Below are 22,046 nucleotides of genomic sequence, written 5' to 3'. Positions count from 1 at the left end.
ATGCTTAAAAAACAAAACTTTATGTTTTTTTGATTGGCAAAAACAAAACTTAATTAGATTCTCATTATACGTGCAAGACTTGGTTATGTAGATTTGTACTCAAAAGTTGTGGATCAGATGTTTCAGTTTATTGTCCTAGACATTTTTGCTAAGTTTTATTTTTTAGTTTTTATTTTTGGTGAATCATTGGTTATTCCCTCCATTTTCCCATGAATAACAGGAATAAATTGGACATAATAGATTTTATCATTATCTTTTTTCTACAATTTTTCCTGCCAATGTTTTTGAGGTTTATATATATATGTATTCTTTCTCTACTCCTATACACATTGTTAAATTCTTATGAGTTATTACATAAAAGTCTTTGAAATTAGGGCTACATTTGTGTGGATGCATGAATGACCTTTACTTGTAAGCTGGGCTTTTTCTAAACAATTTTATGTTCTTGCAGGAATTCTCGTCAGATGGACGATTCATTATTAGTGTTGATCGAGATTTTAAAATTCATGTAATTGATGATTCTTACCCATTGAAACAAATAAATTATTAAATATTAAATTTCATTTCAATTTGTTTTCAACAATGTTATTTTGTGACAGGTTACCCTGTTTCCAAAGAAGCCTTTAGATGGGGCTCATGAGATACAGAGCTTTTGCCTTGGTCATTCTGAGTGAGTGAGCCCAAATGTTTTTTAGGATAGTTGCTGTGTTCCAATCAATAAGACATTTAAACCCCAAACCACCTCCCCTTTTAGGAGCAAAAATATGCTGTGAACTAATCTTAGCATGGCCTTTTAGCTCCGAACCAGTCCATAATTGGCTCTACTACAAAGACAATTCAACAAGGTTAAACTATTGATTAAAAAGAACCAACTCAATTATCCTAGTTTAATTCCTATCTTAGCAGAAGCTACTTATAAGTTTAAATTTATATTCTATACAGAAATGCTTGTTGCAAATACCTAATCAGTTTTCTTTCTTCTATTATTAGTTTAGTTGCAAAAATGACTTCGATCCCGTGTTGCTTATTTTTATTTTTTTGCTTTTGCTTTTGCTTTTGTAGATGGAATTGTTTTGAAATGTGTTTTAAAGGTGAATTTTGGCAAAGACTAGACTCAATTATTCAATTGATTGTAAAACATTTCCAGCTTGTTCCTGCTTAATTTTAACACCCCAGGGTATGATTTGCACATTTGAGGTTGTAGATGTGCAGCTATCATGAGTTTTCTTGTGACTTCATCTTCACAAATATAACTATGTATTCTATTTTTATTTTTATAAATTTTGTTGTCTTTATGGACATGTAGGGTTACTTTAGTTGCAATTTATTAGTAACTCTATTTTTTGATGATAAGAATGACAGACCAATATGAAGAAACATACAACCGATGGAAGAGACTAAACAAAGATAAGAAAACCATGTTACTTTCTGCCAAATGAAGAAACAAAACTCTAGCAACTCTGTTCTAGAAACAAAACAAAGCTACTACTGATGAATTAAAATCAGAAGGACTACTACCATTTCTCTACTCTTGCTGCGTTTGGTATGTGACATGAAGCTTACTACTATTGTTTTGTAGGTCCTAGCTCAAGTCAAGCCACACAAAAGTAGACAAGGGGTCCCACATGAGGATCAGTGGCGGGCTTTGGTCTACTATTAGGGCACTCAAAGTGCATCGGTACAATTTTATTTATGTGAAAAAATGTTTATATATGATAATTTTTTATAACATCTTAAATAAATTTCATATTTGACAGAAATCAAGCAAGAATAATAGAAAAATCCGGAAGAAGAAGACATTACATCATAGAACAGGCCGAAAGCCTTTCTCAGTAGTTTGACTGGAGGTATAATTATTCTCTCAAAGTTTGCTGAATTCTATTTTGTCCTCCTCCAATATTCTAATACTTGAAGACAAATTATGAACACAATTTAGAGTTCACCATGCCAAGGCAAGTCATTCAATATATATATATATATATTATATTTGATAATTTGCCAAATGAATTTCTTGTTCCCTGCACAGCTACAATTTGATCTACTTCATTGGTTCAATACTTGTAATTCTTTAGATGACTCCATGAATCATGTATGGTATAGCCTAGGATTTGCAGACCCCTCATAGATGATGATAGAGTTTGCAGAACAGTCAATTGTTAAACTCAAAAAACATGTTTTATGTTTTTGGTGTGTAATTCAATGATACCTTTGGGTTAAAAATTAAAAGAGAAGAGAGATATGGCAGGAGATGGAGTTTTGGGGGGGGGGGGGGGGGGAGAGAACACTGGAACAGGTTATTGATTTCTTTTGGGAAATTACTTATCAGTGGCAACAAGAATTTTATGTTGGGAGAAAATGGTAGGGCTGAGTTAGTATTATAGTAGTTTATAAGAATACCGAATTACAAGCCGCCATCCTTTTTGGTTCAGGACTCTATATTTGTCTACGTTGCATTTTCACATGATTGATGGATTGACAGATCATGAAATAGAGAGGAAGATAGTAAATGGGTTACCTTGATTCTCTTGAAATGATTGCTTCTGGCTTTTTGTTCATTAAATGTTTCACGTAAGGTTGCCAACTCCTGTTTGACAAATACACACATAATAATTGAAAAATTAGGATTAATTTTCGATAAAACAAATATAGATTTGAGTTCAATTAGATGCTTTGGTTGCTTACCTTGTTCAAATTTATCCTTTGCATGTGTGCATATGTAATAACAAAGTCCTGTATCTAATCCCTCTCTCCAAACCAAAGAAGATTAAATTGAGAAGTCAAAATCCTCTAGCATAGTTTTTTTGTAGAGTAATTTTTTTTATGCCTGAGATTCAACTATAAGCTTGCTAATAAGAGGGGATGGGATGGGCCCTTTACGTAGAGATATGTGGATAAGTTCAAGCCCAGCATAAGGACATTAGGCCCAGTCTACTTAGGCCCAGCCTTTAGACCCACCAATAAAACAGAAGAAGAAGAAAAAAAAAAGTTTAAAAGGCAAGAAGAAAACGGTAATAGAGTTTTTTAATGTTGGGAGTGTGCTACAATGCTAGGGCTGAGAGTAGAAAACGACATTGTTTAAACAATGTCGTTGTTGAGTGTAGGGGCAAATGGTTCATTCAACATCAAAAAACTATGAATTGATAGTAAATTTCCTACTCTCCACTCCTACCATAATTCTCAATCTTTTTCTATTTATCTGTAACATAAAATTGCTGTTGTCACTGGGAAGTAATTCCTCCACATAACTTTTCTGAATAGAGATAGGGACAGAGGATCCCAGCCCGTCAGACTTTAAGTCTTGGTGCACGACAAGTTTGGATCCTCTGCCGTTCTATCCTATGGTGCATCCTGTTGTTGTACCAAAACAACATCGTTTTGGCCATATATATATATATATATATATTCTTTTTGGTCCAAGCTCTCAAACCCTAAGTACTAACATCACTAGTTTTTAATTTCTCACTTTTCTAAATCTATTAAGACATGATGTGATTTGTGGAAAGAGTTCATACTTGATCTGGTCTACAAGCAGCATGATCTGCAATTTCTCAATAGCGTTTTTATTTTTATTTTTTCTAACATCTGAAACACGCCTTTTAAGTAGTTTAAGATGCACAACCATGGGAAGTTGAATGAACTGTGAGGGAAAGAAAAGGTGGTAGTACAAAGTTGTGGCCTAGCAGTTGGTAGGTAGCATAGTGCTAGAATTGGGCTTGTACACTTGTTTAAATGGGTATTTCAAGCTTCAATGATCTTATATTCTCTTTCCTATTTTTTTATGGGTTTTGTAGCCTCTTGCTTGGATTCAAGCTCTCTTGTGTGAAATTGATCATACGTTGAAGAAATTGTTGGCAATTTTTGCAATTTTTTTATAAAGAATGGTGTTTGCTGAATTGGAGAGCATCAGATGGTGCCATCATAGACCTGTTCAACATTGGCCCAGATTTTTGGTTGGATTCAAATTTGAATTTGTATGTGATGGAAAATCTCAATTTGATAAGGTTATACACATTCTAAAAGAAAAAACATGTTAAAGACCCTTCAGAAGTCTTGCCTAATTTGATGAGTGGGAGCTAGATCAAATGGCCTCTAAATTTGTTTATGCTATGAGAGCATTATTTATTTAATTTTACATGATTCTCATATGTGTCTGTATTGTCTTTGGATATGCCCTTTTCTTTATATGTATTTAGTGCTTCTTGGTATGTGATAAAATCTTCTTGTTAGTGCTTCTTCAAGTTTTAAGTACTGTTTATAAGTATTTGGTACAAATTCTTCAATTTGTGTTTATTTTGGTGAATCTGATGCAGTTTATGTTCTGATGCAGGCATGTAGACCAGTGAAGACTACAACTTTAATACTCAGACATGATTTTTGAATATATGTTAGTTTGTGGTTAATGTTAAGACATGATTTTTGGATATATGTTAGTTTGTGGTTAATGTTAAAACATGATTTTTGGATTTTGGATATGTTAATTTTGTGGGTAATGGTGATTGGATATTAATTGAATGAGAAAGTAAATTAATGCTTCATTACAACTATTTGAATGGGAGTTATTATTTTATATTAGTGCTATTACAGGTATTTTTTTAGTTCAATCAAATAAAATTAGCACAATTTCAAGAAAAAAAAAGGATATGACAGCGTTTCTACAAACGCCTCTTAAACCCTACTTACTAACGGTCATATTTAAAAAAATGATATGACGGCATTTTTCCTAAACGTCGCTAAATATCGTCAGTGACGTCAGCGTGTGTTTAGTAGGACATTTGGTGGCATTTTTAAAAACGCTGCCTATACTAATATCACGACGTTTTTAAAATGCCACAAAACTATAGCGACGGCCGCGTCCTCAGCGTTTGGTGCTAAGCGTCGCAAAAGGAATTGGCAGCGTTTTTTAAACGCCACTAAAAATCTATTTTCCAGCAGTGGTACAGGGAGAAAACAAAGTGGCTTATATTGCCCAGATTATGTTTTTTGATTTGTCTCCAGTGTTAAGTGTGAAGCCTAATTCAAGACTTTGAAGGCTCGTTCGAGTGGAGTCCTTAGGCTACTCAAGCGGAGCTTCTTAGCCACTCGAGCAGAACTCAGGGAAGACCGCTGGATCATTCTGCTTGGGCAAAGACCGTGGCACCTGAGAGTGAAAATTAGTGTTTTGTCTAGATTTGAACTTTCTACACTATTTTCTTCTTGTTTTAGGATTTGGTCTTTGAGCACTATGTCATATATATGTACTTCATAGTATCTCTATTAGATAGAGTTTTGTGATCATATTGAGAGAGATACATTAGTAAGAGATTATTAGAGAGAGTTTGTGAATTTGATTATTTGAATATGAGACTTGTTATAACCCCTTTTATTCTAATCTTAGTGAAATCGTAATGATTTTGTTGACATAGCCCCTGAATCCCATAAAATCTCTTACAATGCTTGTTGGAGCATTTGGTTTTCTTCTCCTTTTTTAGACCTGTTGTGTTTGCGTGATTGTTTACTCAACTTCAGTGCTTCGTATTATTTATATGTATACCATAGCACCTAGCACTATTTTTATTTATTTTTTCATTATGATAGACTTGCCAAGAAAACTTTAGGCTGTATTTGATTCAAAGATTTTGAAAGGGATTTGGAAAGGAAAAATGATTTTTTAAAATTCTTCTCCAAATTCTTGAACCAAACACAACGTTAGTGTCAATTGCTATCAGGTGAGTGAGCAAATATTGAATATAATGGCTATATTATATGGTGGTATCATCATTTAATGAGCAATTTTAATTTATGATAATGATTGTGGGAGACAATGATTGTTCACTTAATCTATTTGTAACTTTTTATTGACCAATAACACTATGTAAGATAATATCATTATAATTGGCTAGTAATATCACGTAAGACGAATGATATCGTCATTACACTCAATATATTTTTGGATGGTATCATCAACTTTTTATACATAGGATGATATTATGTTACACTCAATATATATGTTTCTAAGTGAGGAAATGGGAAATCAATAGCAAAAACTGTCCTAAAACAACCACCACCACACAAAACACAAACACGCAAGCACATTTATGTTCTTATGATGTTTCTTTTTTAGGGGTACTCGTCTGTTTCTACCATTTTATCTTGGAAAATTTAGCTATAAACCCCATTTACCTTCCTTTCATTGTTAAAAGGACTAAGAAAAAAATTACACTTTCTAAACCCCCTCATAATTATAAAGTCTTGTATAAAGACAAAATTTATTATTTAAATATTTTATATGACTATTATACCCTGTAGACACCCCATTTTTGACCGTCCTCAAGACTTGGGCGTCACCGTTTGAACACTCGGTGATCATCCTTGTTTGTGTTCGTCTTGAGTTCCCAGAGGTCTCGGCTACGCGTGTAACGCCCTCAAAATAAACCCATAATAACCATAACATTAACATGCATTTATAAAAGAAAATGAATCATTTGAGTTAGTCATCAGAGTATTCTTATTGACAGACATTACTTGTAATATCCTGCAACATCAAAATAAATGCCCTAAGGGCTTACATCTTTCCAAGCTAACGCTTGGACACAAAAAGGATGAGTACTAACTCATTTACAAGTTAAGCCCTAGGCTTGAATGTTTACATGAAATCCCAAAAATAACAAAATAAAACATATAACTAAAGACAAGTCTTCAACATCCCAAACATCAAATCCTTCCAGGCTAAGTCCGTGGAGGTAGCTTATCACCTTAACCTGAAAATGATGTTCCCATAAAGGGTGAGCCACAGCCCAGTAGAAAAATACTAAACCAAATATAAGCATTGAATAAAGCTATAGCATTCAATAGATGGTTAATCAAGATAATCAATTTTATTATTAAACAGTCTCATGACACTAATGTCTAAGACACATTTCACTTTCCATTATTATCAACATGGCTCAGAACCTGGCCAAACTTACAACAGTGAATTATATATCATAATCACATTACTTCCAATATCAACAAAACAAATGAGACTCATGCTCATATCAAAACACTTCATACTTCCCATTTGATACACATTTTAGTGCTGTATCAATAATCATGTAAAAACACTTCAATATAATAAGCACACATAAAAATGGTGCTAATGGAGTCCATCCCCTATCTCCTCCCAAACAAAAATCCGGTTTAGAGGTCCATCCCCTATCTTTCCCTAAACCGTGGAGTACATCCCCTATCTCCTCCCACACAATATGCAAATGCAATGCTCAACCAATACACGTATTTTCAGTATTAATTCAATAGTCAAATTAATGACTTAACCAATGTGATTAGTTTCAGTTATTCCTAATCCACATGCAATGTCTACAACAATCACGACTATCCTCCACCGATAGCCCAAAACAGTTATTTCTAGACTGGAAATAAATATATCAACAATTTAATAGGTGAGTGATTTAAATCATCCAACTACACCATTTAATCTATGAATTCATCAATTTCATGAATTTAACCAAATTCCCCAATTCCCTTAAATTAATTTTACAAATTAATTAATTAATACAACTAGGGTTTTTCCCAAAATTATCTAAGTGACCTCAACATCTTAAAATACCAAAACTTAGAACAAAGCTTATAGAATAGAGTAGGAAATCCCTACCTTGAAGATCACAACTAAAATAGAGAAGATGGAGATGATGACCCAAAATCCAAAGTGCTCCAAATCCTCTCTTTTTCAGATTAAAAGAAAGATCTCGTGAAGCTCTACCTTTTTCCCAAAGGAACTAGGGTAGAAGACCACCGGAAATAGATCAAATCTTGGAGAGAAGGTAAGAGTAGAGAGAGAGACTCTCAAGGGGCGGTTTTTAAAAGTTAAGAGATGAAAAGGTAGGTCAAAAAGTGATCAGAAAAGTGAAATCACGGACTGATGTAGTCGACTCTACGCTCGAGCGTAGAAAGCCCCGCTCGAGCGTAAGACACAGAATCATGCTCGAGCCTGAAGAAAGCCGCTCGAGCGTCGATTGCACCCTTTCAGAAGTTTTGCAGGCGCTGCACCCGCTCGAGCGTCAAACTCCCCGCTCGAGCGGAGGAGCAAAAATAAGGGATCACGCTCGAGCGTAAAAACTACCGCTCGAGCGGAAGAACTGCAGAGCAAAATACTGGGAGATGGAAAATCCCGCTCGAGCGTTAAAACTCCCGCTCGAGCGGAGAAGCAACAACGAAGGGCCCGCTCGAGCGTTAAAACCTCCGCTCGAGCGTGAAGGCCAAAATCTGGGCATCACCTATTGGCATCAAAATTCATCCAACCTGTAACAGACCCGCCCAACACAACCTATAATTCAAATACTAAGAGATTAAAGGACAACAACAACCAATAAATAATGACAGGATCTACGGAGCCTAAGTCCGGATACAATAATCTAAAGAGAAAAGACCGGGGTCGCTATAACCTCCCCCCCTTAAAAGAATTTCGTCCCCGAAATTAAGCACAAGGTTTTAAAAACAAGTTTTCTCAAATTCCAACAATATGTTAACTCAATAATAAACAACTTGACCCAACACCGGCCATTCCATCTCTCAACTAAGAGGCATGCCACAATATGCAAAACAAACATATATTTCAACCTGCATTAACACTATGCAATTTTCTTTCAATTTCAACAATTTTCAATATATTCAATATATACAATGTTCCATTAAACTTCCATTTCGAGGTAAGTTCCAAAATATTTCCATTAACCAAAACATTCTAAATGTTTTACAGCTTAAGACATATATAAAAAGCTTTAAGGTTTGACAATATTACAAAATCTAACTACAAGATTACAAATCAATAAACATGTCCGGATATTTCTCGCGGACTTCCAACTCACGTTCCCATGTGGCTTCCTCCACCCCGTGATGTTTCCACAAAACTTTCACCAAAGGAATGGTCTTGCCTCGCAAGACTTGATCCCGCTTATCCAAGACCCTAACCGGTCTCTCTTCATACGAGACATCTTCATCAACTACTAAATCGGTCCAATCCAATACATGTGATGGATCCGGCTCATACTTCCGAAGCATACTCACATGAAACACGTCATGTACTCCGGACAACTGCGGCGGCAAAGCTAAACGATAAGCAGTCTCGCCAATCCTCTCAAGGATCTCAAAAGGACCAATGAATCGAGGGGACAACTTCCCGCTCTTCCCAAACCTCATCAATCCCCGTCTTGGTGATATCTTCAAAAAGACGTGATCACTCACCTCAAACACCAAAGGTCTTCTCCTACGGTCGGCGTAAGATTTCTGACGACTCTGGGCTGTAACAAGCCTCTTACGGATAAGCTCAACCTTCTCCGTCGTTTCCCTCACTAACTCCGGACCCAACAGAGGTGCATCACCCACCTCGGCCCAACAAACAGGAGACCTACACGGTCGGCCGTATAAGGCCTCAAATGGTGCCATACCGATACTAGACTGGAAGCTGTTGTTGTAGGCAAACTCCACCAAAGGCAAGTGCCTCTCCCACGACCCACCAAAGTCAAGAACACAACCCCGAAGCATATCCTCAAGGATCTGAATAGTACGCTCGGACTGCCCGTCAGTCTGAGGATGATAAGCTGTGCTAAAGGTCAACTTAGTGCCTAAGGCACTCTGCAAGCTCTGCCACAACCTGGCAGTAAAACGAGGATCTCTATCTGAAACGATCGTCACTGGAACCCCGTGTAACCTCACTATGTCCCGAATATATAAATCGGCCAGATGATCAACTGAATCTCTAACACGCATAGGAATAAAATGCGCCGACTTAGTCAACCGGTCCACAACTACCCAAATAGCATCACTACCCCGTTGAGTCCTCGGAAGATCCACAACGAAGTCCATAGTGACATGTTCCCACTTCCACTCGGCAATAGGCAAGGGTTGCAACAAACCCGCTGGCCTCTGATGTTCGGCCTTCACTTGCTGACAAGTAAGGCACTTAGATACGAAAGCTGCCACATCTCTCTTCATACCCCGCCACCAAAACTGGCGACCCAAATCCCGATACATCTTAGTACCTCCCGGATGCACCGCAAGGCGTGAATGATGAAACTCTCGGAGTACCTCCTCTCGATGAGACTCCGGCACAAATAGACGGTCTCGGTATCTCACACTCAGGTCGGGATACACCGTCAAACCTTTCTCAACCTTCCCACCAGAAATCTTCTCACGGAGGGATTCTATCTCAAGGTCGCCCCTCTGAGCCTCTAACACTCGAGTCACAAGTGTAGGTTGTGCAACAACAGAAAACAAGGCCGCAGCCTCAACGGATTCGCCCAGAAGCAAATCAAACTCTCCAAGTGCACCTAACATCTCCCACTCTCGGATGGCTATACTAGCTATGTCACCAACAGGTTTCCTGCTAAGGGCGTCGGCCACCACATTGGCCTTTCTCGGATGATAATGCAATTCAAAGTCATAATCCTCTATGAACTCCATCCACCTCCTCTGCCTCAAGTTCAAGTCTTTCTGTGTAAACAAATATTTCAGACTCTTATGATCCGAGAATACCTCAAATCTCTCACCATAAAGATAATGCCTCCAAACCTTCAAGGCAAATATCACAGCTGCTAACTCTAGATCATGCGTAGGGTAATTCTGCTCGTGAATTTTCAACTGACGTGAACCATAGGCAACTACTTTCCCTTCTTGCATTAATACACAACCCAGACCCTCTCGTGAGGCGTCACAATAGACTGCATAACCCAACCCTCTCTCTGGAATAATCAATACTGGAGCGGTAGTCAGTCTAACTTTCAACTCCTGAAACGACTTTTCACAAGTCTCACTCCATACAAATTTAACTCCCTTCCGAGTCAGTCTAGTCAACGGTGATGCTAACCTGGAGAAGTCTTTCACAAACCGACGGTAATACCCAGCTAACCCCAGGAAACTGCGGATCTCAAACACACTCTTAGGCTGTGCCCAATCTTGCACTGCCTCTACCTTGGATGTATCAACAGACACTCCTTCACCGGATACCACATGGCCTAAGAATTTGACTTCTCTCAGCCAGAACTCACACTTCCCAAACTTAGCATAAAGCTGATGGGCTCTAAGTAAATCAAGCACCACCCTCAAGTGTTCCTCGTGTTCTTTCTCTGATGGTGAATAGATAAGGATGTCGTCCACGAAAACGACTACAAACTGATCCAAGAATTCCCGGAAGATCCGGTTCATCAAGTCCATAAAGACTGCTGGTGCATTGGTGAGCCCGAATGGCATTACCAAAAACTCATAATGGCCATACCGCGTACGGAATGCCGTCTTCGGAATATCCTCTTCCCTGACCCTCAACTGGTGGTAACCCGATCTCAAGTCTATCTTCGAGAAACAACGGGAACCCTTTAATTGATTAAACAGATCATCTATACGAGGCATAGGGTACTTATTCTTAACTGTAGCTCGATTCAATTTCCGATAATCTATACAAAGTCTCAAAGCACCACCTTTCTTTTTAACAAAGAGAGCCGGTGCCCCCCACGGTGAAACACTAGGACGTATAAAGCCCTTATCTAGCAACTCCTGGAGCTGAATCTTCAACTCAACTAACTCGGCTGGGGCAAAACGATAAGGTGACATAGAAATCGGCGCCGTGCCGGGCATTAGGTCAATAGAGAATTCAATCTCTCGATGCGGTGGCAAACCAACAAGATCCTCGGGAAAGACGTCCGAGTACTCACAAACCACCCTTGGCAACACAACCTGGGTCTCATCATCCTCACTAATCGAAAGGTTGGCAAGTAGACCACTAAGCTCACTCCGTCCTCGCGGAACATACCCCGGTGGCAAAACACTACCAACACGGTCCCCCAGAAAATGAAAACACTCACCATTCACAGTACAACAGGTGACCCTCTGGCGGTAGCAATCAATAACTGCCCGGTATGACGATAACCAGTCCATACCCAAAATAACATCGAAACCTCTCATAGGCATAACTACAAAGGAAAATGGGATTCTATGGTAATCAACCTCTATATCACAACCCCTAACGCCGTGTTTCAAAATCAATTCACCCCCAAGAGGCGACACTACACAAATAGGAGATGCTAACTGTGCAAACTCCAACTCCAAAACAGATGCAAATGCAGCAGACACAAAGGAATGAGATGCACCCGTATCAATCAAAACATTAGCAACCGAGTTGCAAAACAAGAAAGTACCTCTCACAACAGATGGAGCCGGTACAAGATCCTGCGCGGTAACAGCATACACGCGCCCAGATGACCTCTGATCAACCTGCTCACCCCTAGGAGCATAAGATTGTTGCACCGACTGAGACGATGAAGCCCCCTGATTGGCCCTCGAGGCCTGACCCGACTGAGCTGGCTGTTGACCCTGAATCTGCCTCAAACCAGATGCACCAGGTGTGCCACCCAACTGGGGGCAATACCTCTTCATATGCCCTGGCTGACCACACTGATAACACGAGAGTGGCTGACCTCTACCCTGACTCTGGCTCTGAGATCGAGCCGAAGAAGATGCTGCTCTCTGAACTCCTCCCCTCTGAGGACAAACTGGAGACTTGTGGCCCAACTGGCCACACTTGAAACAGGTAATGTCTCCCTGACTGCCTTTCCCCGAACTAGCACTCGGTACAGGAAAAGTCGATCTCGAAAAGCTACCATGAGACTGCTGGGGATTAAAACCCTTCTGTCTCCTACCATCACTCTGACTATCCTGACTCCTCTTGGAGCCCTTCTGCCCTTCCTCCTCCTCTTGCATCATGATCTCCATATGGGCTGCAGCATCAACCATACGCCCATAATCCCGAATCATAGTTCCCCCAACTCTCAGCTTGAGGCCACGCCTCAACTTCCTCTCAAACTCAATACAACGACGTTCCTCAGACGCCACCAATTCAGGTGCAAACCTGGATAAACTAGTAAATGCAGCCTCAAACTCGGCCACAGAAGAACTCGACTGCTTAAGCTGACAAAACTGGTCTCGCAGCTTCTCCCTAACTGCCGGAGATAAAAACTTCTCCTGGAAAGCATTCACAAAAGCCTCCCACGTACCTCCTATACGCCCCTTAGTAAACTTCCACCACTGACCCGTATCCCCCTTCAACTGGAAAGATGCCAAGGTCACTTTCAACCCCTCGTCTTCGATGCCAAGCATCTCAAACGTCTTCGTTGTCTGTTCGAGCCATTCATCTGCCTTAAGTGGCTCTTTAGGATCACCCACAAATTCATCCGGATTGGACCGGAAGAACTCCCTCTTCAGAAAGGAAGGTCCTGCATCCGCAATACCAGCCTGAGCTTGATTCTCAGCTCTGAGAATGCCTACTGACTCCCTGAATGCCCCCGCTATCTCTCGAGCTAAAGCGCCCAAAGCCTGCTGGCCTACTGGCTCGGCCACATTGGCCTGGCCAATTCCCTCCTGAACTATCGGAATCTCCTCTGGCGCAGGCACCTCCTGCCTACCCGGCCTACCACGCCTACCGCGTCCTCGTCCTCGTCCTGACATCCTAATAAAGGAAACAAAGACATTAGCACATTAATAAATGTGCCAAAGCTAAACACTCGCGTCCTAATACAATGGACAACAATAATTCATTCCACGTAAGCACATAATCACATAAGCACCTACGAATTTCATTCCCGGATAATGATAGTCCCAATGCGTTACTATAGTTCCGGTTGGAAGCAGCAGTGATCAAGTGCCTTTCCAACAAGACTACTAGAACTCAAGGGTCCAATCAACATCCTAGAAACTACATTCCATACCCACATAATCACATAAACATGTTATCATATAAGCATATAACGTTACACTAAGTCTCTATCAAACGAGACGAACCCATTGTGATACTAATCACTTCCCACGTACCCAAAGTATTCAAACTCGGTACGCTCTGATACCAAGTTGTAACGCCCTCAAAATAAACCCATAATAACCATAACATTAACATGCATTTATAAAAGAAAATGAATCATTTGAGTTAGTCATCAGAGTATTCTTATTGACAGACATTACTTGTAACATCCTGCAACATCAAAATAAATGCCCTAAGGGCTTACATCTTTCCAAGCTAACGCTTGGACACAAAAAGGATGAGTACTAACTCATTTACAAGTTAAGCCCTAGGCTTGAATGTTTACATGAAATCCCAAAAATAACAAAATAAAACATATAACTAAAGACAAGTCTTCAACATCCCAAACATCAAATCCTTCCAGGCTAAGTCCGTGGAGGTAGCTTATCACCTGAACCTGAAAATGATGTTCCCATAAAGGGTGAGCCACAGCCCAGTAGAAAAATACTAAACCAAATATAAGCATTGAATAAAGCTATAGCATTCAATAGATGGTTAATCAAGATAATCAATTTTATTATTAAACAGTCTCATGACACTAATGTCTAAGACACATTTCACTTTCCATTATTATCAACATGGCTCAGAACCTGGCCAAACTTACAACAGTGAATTATATATCATAATCACATTACTTCCAATATCAACAAAACAAATGAGACTCATGCTCATATCAAAACACTTCATACTTCCCATTTGATACACATTTTAGTGCTGTATCAATAATCATGTAAAAACACTTCAATATAATAAGCACACATAAAAATGGTGCTAATGGAGTCCATCCCCTATCTCCTCCCAAACAAAAATCCGGTTTAGAGGTCCATCCCCTATCTTTCCCTAAACCGTGGAGTACATCCCCTATCTCCTCCCACACAATATGCAAATGCAATGCTCAACCAATACACGTATTTTCAGTATTAATTCAATAGTCAAATTAATGACTTAACCAATGTGATTAGTTTCAGTTATTCCTAATCCACATGCAATGTCTACAACAATCACGACTATCCTCCACCGATAGCCCAAAACAGTTATTTCTAGACTGGAAATAAATATATCAACAATTTAATAGGTGAGTGATTTAAATCATCCAACTACACCATTTAATCTATGAATTCATCAATTTCATGAATTTAACCAAATTCCCCAATTCCCTTAAATTAATTTTACAAATTAATTAATTAATACAACTAGGGTTTTTCCCAAAATTATCTAAGTGACCTCAACATCTTAAAATACCAAAACTTAGAACAAAGCTTATAGAATAGAGTAGGAAATCCCTACCTTGAAGATCACAACTAAAATAGAGAAGATGGAGATGATGACCCAAAATCCAAAGTGCTCCAAATCCTCTCTTTTTCAGATTAAAAGAAAGATCTCGTGAAGCTCTACCTTTTTCCCAAAGGAACTAGGGTAGAAGACCACCGGAAATAGATCAAATCTTGGAGAGAAGGTAAGAGTAGAGAGAGAGACTCTCAAGGGGCGGTTTTTAAAAGTTAAGAGATGAAAAGGTAGGTCAAAAAGTGATCAGAAAAGTGAAATCACGGACTGATGTAGTCGACTCTACGCTCGAGCGTAGAAAGCCCCGCTCGAGCGTAAGACACAGAATCATGCTCGAGCCTGAAGAAAGCCGCTCGAGCGTCGATTGCACCCTTTCAGAAGTTTTGCAGGCGCTGCACCCGCTCGAGCGTCAAACTCCCCGCTCGAGCGGAGGAGCAAAAACAAGGGATCACGCTCGAGCGTAAAAACTACCGCTCAAGCGGAAGAACTGCAGAGCAAAATACTGGGAGATGGAAAATCCCGCTCGAGCGTTAAAACTCCCGCTCGAGCGGAGAAGCAACAACGAAGGGCCCGCTCGAGCGTGAAGGCCAAAATCTGGGCATCACCTATTGGCATCAAAATTCATCCAACCTGTAACAGACCCGCCCAACACAACCTATAATTCAAATACTAAGAGATTAAAGGACAACAACAACCAATAAATAATGACAGGATCTACGGAGCCTAAGTCCGGATACAATAATCTAAAGAGAAAAGACCGGGGTCGCTATAACGCGCCTTGCCTCAGGACCTCTCGACTCGACTGTTTTGTGTTTGGTTTTGCACCAAACACTTGTGTTTTTGCTTTGGAGGATAGGGAATGGCTTATTGGCCATCCCCACACTCCACCGGCTGTGGCTTGAGGCCACCGGCTATGTTTTGTTTCCACCGGCCAAATGTTTGGCCGGCCGGCACTATAGATGGTCGACCGGCCATCTATTTTGGCCAAATTGCATTTTTGACTGGCCGACCACTGTTCACCTGCTTTTGCAGATATTTTTGTGCCAGCTGTGATAGCTGGCACCCACCTTTGCTCCCCTCCATACATGTGTGTGGAGGGATTTCAACCTTGTTAGCTTGCCTTGGAAGCTTTACAAGGTTGAATCTTCCATAAGAGGAGGCCTCTTCTCCCTCTTTTAGGTTAGACAACATTTTTCAGAGGGCTCTAGTTTTAGGGTTTGAGTTGTGTATCTATCCTATGCCTATATCTCCCTCTCTCTTGTGTTTTGTGTGTGTTTTGTCTTACTTTTGTGCACAAACACCCACCATTACACCTTCCTTTAGCTACTGAGGTACTAAGAGGCTGTTCTTGAAGTTTTGGAGCTGGTTTGAGCCAAAGAAGCTGCTGGTCCATCATTCTTGAAGAGGGTCAACAAGGGTAAGAACTTATCCCTTTTATTCCCCATTTTTGCATAGCTCTTTAGTCTGCCTTGCAACTGTTTTTAGGCTTGGTGTATAACATATAAAAGTTTTGTTTTTGCCTACTCTAAATAGTTGGTTAAGAGTATTTTGAGCCTTAAGGTTGTTTGACCCCTCTTAGGGCTTATTTGACCCCTTTTTTGTGCCATTTTGGTGAGCTCCGGGACCATTGTGTTTGGGCCTCCTCACCACTGAAATCTTGAGGGATTTCAGTGGTAAGGATGGTGCCTTGAGGTCCTAAGAAGGAGAGGGCCACCCCCTCTCCTTGTTGTCCTTGAAAAGGGCCATTTTAGCCTCTTGTGTGAGCATCTAGTTTAGGTCCATGTTGATCATGCCTTAACTGATTTTTGTGCTTATTATGTCATAATATAGCTCTGTTTTTAGTTGGTTTAGGTACACCATGCTTGTTTAGCATACATGCCTTGTAATGCCATGTTTTAGCCTTAATATGCTTTAGATTTTTGACCCTTGTTCTAGCATGTTTTTGGCCAAGCTTTGTGAAGTTTTTGTGCTTGTTTCAGCATGCTAAAGTTCTGTTTTTGGTTGTTTTGGTCGACCATAACATGCATTGCATAGCCTCTTTGCATTCTTAGCTTGTGAGCCTTAAGTGCATGAACCATGAGCATGCATTACTTGCATTATTTCAGTGGTTTGGAACCACTTACCATGTTATTTCAGTCCTTGTGGCATGCCTATATGCTTGATTTGATATCCCTTTAATGTGTTAAAAGGTTGTTGTCTTATGCTCCTTGTTTAGGCCCTTGTGCATGCTTCCATACTTAAGCCATTTAGATGCCATTTAGGTGGGTTTTGAGGCTCATTTTAGCATGTCACATCTCTATTTTCAGTCACTTAATTCATGCCATGTGTGGTTGCACTAAGTGTAGTTCAATGCTTCTTTGGTGAGCCTTCGGCTTTAGACCATTTGTTGTATGCTATGCTTGTCTTGTTTGCTTGTTTTGTCACCATCATTAACATGATTTCCAGAGCTTACATTGCATGCCATATGCCCATGTTGTTCCTCTTTTAAGTGTGCTTAAAAGTTGTCTCTATGTGCCTAAGTGTTGGACCTTGCATGCATGCCTATTTGTACGTGTTTTGGCTTCCATTCTTGAGCATGATGGCCACTATTTTAGGCTTGTTTGAGGGCTGCCTAAATTAGTTTAAGTCCATCCTTCATGTGTTATAGCATGCTTGCCTCGTGCATTGTTGCATACTTGGTCTATTACATGTTATTGCTTGCTTGAAATCATGGTGCATTTGGCATGTATTTCATTGGCCAAGTTGCTTTGCATTGTTCATATGCTTAGTCCACTTTACATGTTGTTGCATGTTTGCCACTAACATAGTTGTCACATGCCTTGCATGCTCATTTTGCATACTTAGCCTCCATGTCTAGGTTGCATTCCATTTGCATGCATGCTTCACCTCTTGAGTTGAGTATGATAGAGGTCGAGCCCTTTTGTTTGATTATGTGCATTGGATTCTATATCAAAATGCATACTTGGTTTCTTGGGCCATCACGCATTGAAATGCGCGATTGGTGGTCCGAGAATCGAGACCCATCCTCCTTTGAGTCATGAATATGATAAGGAGTGTGGTTGGTGCATACATTGCTTGAAATGCATTGCCATGCTATGTTTTGCCCTCTGCTGCTGTCAAAAACAGATTCTGCAGGAAGCTTTGGCCGGCCGGCCATCTCCAGTGCCGACCGGCCATCCATAAATGGCCGATAGCTTGAACAAGTGGCCGGTGATCATTCCCTTTGGCCGGTGACCAATTCCATTAGCTGGTGGTGTTCCACAACACTCAGAGAAGCAACCCTGGGACTTGTACAGTTTTCAAATGAGGATAACAGTCAAAACAGAGGCAACTTGTGCATGGCAGTGGCTTTTCGAGCGAAGCCGAACACGCATTGCATTGGGCCCTCTTCCCGAGGCTGTTTACTGTTTTATTAGATTAGTTAATTCGCTTAACTAGTTTAATTAGTTTAATTGGTCTGTAACATTTTAATTAGCTTGTAGGTTAATTAATTATATTATTCTTTCGGTCTCTCCGAGTGAGGGCGTATTTGTAATAAGTGTGGGTGCGTGTATGTCTTCCAACCCCCACTTCTTTCTCCTTTTTACTTACCTGCTTTTGATGGTTAGTATTGGGTCATATTTAAATTTAGCATACCTTATGCTATGCATGCGTGCATCCATACATTTGTCTTGCATGCACCGGGCTCGGCGCATCATACTAACTGCATTGTATTTCAATTCCAAGTTGAATACATGTTAATTGTAGCATTGTCACATGCCATCTTAGAATAGCCAAGCCTATTGTAGTTGCATCTTGTACGTGTTGCATTAGCCATCTTAACATGAGCTAGGGTCATGCATTGATTACTAACTAGCTTTTGTTTTGGCTCGGAGTACTAGGTAAGCTTTTATGCTTTAGCATCTTGCATGAGTGTAAGTATTTGCCATGACAGCATAATTACTATGAGGCTAGCTGCTTATGTGATATAGCTGCCTGAATGCCTGTGAGTGAAGATTGGGTTATTTGAATTGGAACAATGCATTGAATGCGAGTTTTAAGCCCACTTGGAAGTGGCAAAACCATATTTCCTAAGCCCACTTGCGGGTGGCAAAATTCATGTCTTAGCCTACTTGTGGGTAGCATCATCAAATCATTTTCAAACAAACAAACATGAAATGTTTTGTTCCAATTCAGGCGACCCGGTCTATGCTTATTTGCTATGCGCATAACATAGTAAATCTAGGCTAATAACCGGAATAAGAACGCATAATGTTTTCAAAACTAGATATCATGGTTAGTAGAGGCCGATCTTTGATCAGGCGAGAGGGGGTGCTCATAGCTGACCTTCCCCAATCGTACCCAAGTTCTCGAGCCGAGGCAACTTTGGTGATGACGGACACGTGGCCTTTGGCACCGAGTCAAGGTTTCCTAAATTCTCCCAAAATAAAATATTTAGGTGGCGACTCTGTATCTGGCAAAGCAGTCCATGTTTGGCACTTCTTTTTCTAAAAATCTATTTTCCAAAACGATTTGCCAGATTTGGACTCTTTGGTTCAGATTAAGAACCGTGACAATTCGAGAGTCCGAACTGTAGTGAGCCCAATATGAACAGAACGGGACTCATCCTCCCGGGGTGTTCGGGGATGTCTACAGTTTCTGGCGACTCTGTTGGGGAGTTTAGAGAACTTGACTCCAACTCGTGATATCTTGTTTTGACTACACTTATATGTTTCTTTGCATTGCATGTGCATTGGTGCGCCTAGGACACTGTGTTTGCGTCTGCTATTCCTGAACGGTTTGCCGGAGGCTTGCTTTGAGAAGCATGCCATAAGGCTGACCGGTTATAGGCTCTGCCAGTATGGGAACACAAACCCCGATTTTACCGGGACACCCTTTTCGACCATTCGACCTAGTGCATATTCGGAATCCATAGTGACCATTCCAAGCTAGAACAGGTTGTTTACCCGATTATAGGTTGTTTGAAACCGCTGCGTGCGTAGTGAAACCCTAGCTCCTGAAAAAATAGGATAGGGAAACCCTACCCCCAACATAGGGGTGTTTTGGCTCTCACTTGTTTGCTATGTGCTCTAGAGTGTATCTCTACAAGAATGCGTACATCAGTGTGCAAGTTTGGGCACCAGGCCTGAGGGCATCAGTACCAGTGTTTTTGAGAAACAGTTATATCTGCGGGTATCCGATTCAGTGTTTTGGGGCAGTGATTTTGGGGAACAATGATTAGTATTAGAGTATAGCTGTTCAGTTACGCCTGTGTTTGTTCCGTTCGGGCTGAAATGCTGCATGTTTTCTCTTTAAGGGGGCTTAGAGACCCGAGTACAGAATAGCCAGTGTTCTTCCTCGCTGGGGCAAGGCAGATATCTGATCCGTTAGTCACCGTTCAAGATCGGCGAACTTATGACGACCCAAAGCTTAGAGGAAATTGTGGTTATGACAGCTGCGTTAGACCAAGGGATCATCTTGCAGGATGAGACCAATGTTGATGTACCGCATCCGCCCAGGTCGCCTGCTGCACACCCGATCTGGACTCCCCAATTGTATCAGGCTCGTGAGCCCACGACGTTTGAATTAATGGGAATGATCAGCGACCTCCAAAGATCCGTGGCCGATCTGGCCTATGGAATGTCGACTTCGCCACCAGCCACATCATATGCCGGGAATTTTGTACCACAGGAGCCCCCGCTACTGGGGCGGATTGTGATCGAGCTCAGCCAACCAGAGGTTGCCTCCAGCTATGGCAATGACATGTCAACAACAACCGGGTTCCGCTCTGATATAGCAACCCAAACCCTCGATCAGGCTGAGGCTAGAGGTAAGAACAAAGTGGGAATAGATGCTGATCCCGTTGGACACCTGCTGTGGGCAGTCGAGGCTCTGAAAGCTGGGGGAATGAAGAAGCAGCAGGTGTTCGCAGTCATGACTAAAGCTGTAGATGATGCTTTCCCCACTCCAACCGAAGACAGTTCAAGCCAGGCGGAAAATCGGGATGGGCCCCGTCATGCCAAGACAGTTCCTGTCATTCCTAACCCTGCACCAGGAAAAGATCAGAAAGCCAAGGCAGTGCCTGCCGACCCTTTTGCTAGTGCGTCTAGCAAGAACCCTCAGACTTCGAAGTACCTGCCTCGAGGGCGCAGAGTCTTTCACGCCCTCTACATGCCTTTGTCTAGGGCATTTCAAATTTTGGCTAAAAAGGGGCATCTTAAACCTCTCGAGCCTCGGCCTCTCCCAAAGAATCTCCCTCTCTCACATGATGCTACCTTATACTACGCGTACCACCAACAGTCCGGTCACAGCACCGATGGTTGTTTCTGCCTTCGTCATGAAGTGCAAGATTTGATCGACAATGAGGTCATCCTCCCGCCTACCTCAGCAAAGTCTGTTACCACTGAGCTATTGGACTTCAAGGATACTACGAGTTTGTGATCAGGGGTTTGACCACCTGCGGGCGGCACTCGATGCATTTCAGATGTGGCGTCTGGCACGCACTTTTGAGCATCTGCGAATGCCAATTTTTGTGGTTTCCGACTTAGGTGTTGAGTCAGTTCGATGGTCTTGTTTTAAGTCTGTCTCTTTGCTTTGAGTCAGTCTTTTTGATTAAGGGTCTGTCTTGTCGCGTCAAGTTAGTCCCATTGCATAAAATGTCGGGTGATTCCGGAGTTGTTGCCTTGAACACCCTTTTGTTTTGTAATTACCCTTTTACTTTCTTTTAAGTCTGTCTCTGCCGTGGAGCCAGTTGCAACCAGGGAATCTGAATGAAACAGTGCGGCTTTCATGTTTCCATGCTTACTGCTATTTTGAGCTAGTTGTGCCAGAGGATTTGAATGGAACAGCAGTACATTCCACCTACTCTCTTGTGCCCTGAAAATCATTGCATTGACCTAAGTTTGTCAAAACTTTTTTCAAACACTGTAGTGATGAAAACGAAGAGGAAGGAATTCCTCGGGATTTG

Source organism: Camellia sinensis, chromosome 11 (genome assembly GCF_055761805.1).
Source record: "Camellia sinensis isolate YWXY chromosome 11, ASM5576180v1, whole genome shotgun sequence".
Lineage (NCBI taxonomy): Eukaryota > Viridiplantae > Streptophyta > Magnoliopsida > Ericales > Theaceae > Camellia > Camellia sinensis.
Note: the sequence above shows the minus strand (reverse complement) of the source record.